The sequence below is a fragment of the Terrapene carolina genome, unplaced genomic scaffold (assembly GCF_002925995.2).
Source record: "Terrapene carolina triunguis isolate 2854851 unplaced genomic scaffold, T_m_triunguis-2.0 Scaffold139, whole genome shotgun sequence".
Taxonomy (NCBI): domain Eukaryota; kingdom Metazoa; phylum Chordata; order Testudines; family Emydidae; genus Terrapene; species Terrapene triunguis.
The window spans coordinates 14,797,544-14,799,047 of NW_020664490.1; the positions used below are offsets into that span (position 1 = coordinate 14,797,544).

General features: G+C 43.8%; 1 pseudogene; it reads right to left on the reverse strand.

Annotated features, from left to right (window-relative positions):
• Positions 1-849: 849 nt before the first annotated feature.
• Positions 850-968, reverse strand: LOC112117669 (annotated as a pseudogene).
• Positions 969-1,504: the final 536 nt, after the last annotated feature.

Consider the following 1,504-nt stretch of genomic DNA (forward strand, 5'->3'; position numbering starts at 1 on the left):
AGCTGTCAGATCAGAAGGAGCTTCATTCGAATAAAGGTGGGCAGATGTGTCTTAGCTCCATTGCATACATCACACAATAATATTAATGACCCGTGTGTTACCAGTTTGCATATGACACCTTACGTGACATCTTTTAGATACAGTTTATGACAACAGTGAGCTGTGGCCAGGTGTATGTAAAACCTGATGAGTTATGGTACGGTGTGCCCTCGGCCAGTTGGCATCTGCGGGGCTCCGGGTCACAAGTATGTGACTTAAACAGCAAATGTCATATGGCCCAATTGTTCTCATGTGGATAATTTTTATAGGGACTATATACTCTGTACACTTGCACTTCTGCAGTGTCCTTTGCACTGTTCCATCAGAGGGCTCCCTGCTTCTACTAGCTGCTCTGGCAGAATTGGCAGTGGATTTGAACCATAGATCAAGAGAGAGCACGGGGGGAGAAATTTGCCGAAGCAAGAGCCATCCTCAGGGAGGCTCGGTAACTCTGTGCTGCCTTCTGGCCTATGCTCCCTTTCAGAGCAACACTGCCATGGGCTGTCCCTGACCCACCTCAGTGGGTGGGTTGCATAATTCAGAGTGGGAGGCTTTCCAGCCATAAGAATGACACTCACAACACTAACACCCACTTTTCCTCAATAAACCTCTACAGAAAAAAAAAAAATGAGTTAAACATCAAAAGCAAACACCTTGCCCTAAGCAGAACTTTACCTCGAAAAGGAAGATATGCCAGAGACTCCATGAAATCCACTCATAGAATCATAGAACGTTAGGGTTGGAAGAGACGTCAGGAGGTCATCTAGTCCAACCCCCTGCTCAAAGCAGGACCAACCCCAACTAACTCAGTGCCTACAGCACCTGGGATTCCCAGGCGGTCACCCATCCAAGTACTAGCCAGGCCCAGGACGGTTTACCTTCCGAGATTGGACAGGACCGGGGGCGTTTGGTCCGGTATGGCCGTAGGCCACTATGACATTGCAACTGCTATCGACTTTATGTGCAAGGTGCTCAGATACTGTGGTAATAAAACTCTAAACCAGATGCATAGATAGAATGAGTTTCTGTGAAGTTTTTCTTCTTTTCCATCCATGGAGATAGAGAGGATGATTTGGCCCATGCTAGTGACAGATGTGAGTCACATCACTTAATGCACTGCTGGAAGTGCTGAGATACAATGGCAATGAATGAGTTAAGAACCTATATAGAACAGAATTTGGAAAAATCACATTGCTACTATTAACTTCTCTTGTTACATGCATAGAGTTTATTTCCAGTAGTTGGCAGCATAAGATAGCAAAAAGGAAGAGATAAAATAAATTTGTCTTGATCTTGCTTTTACATGCATCTAGTTCTGCTGGATTGTTCAACATATTGGCTTGTTATATTTTAGAAAAAGCATTCACAATGCAAATGCAAGGTGGTGTTATGGCTGTCTTTTGAAACAAAGATATCTGTGCTGTATATAACTGAAATAGATTTTATTACATTGGGATTTATGCAG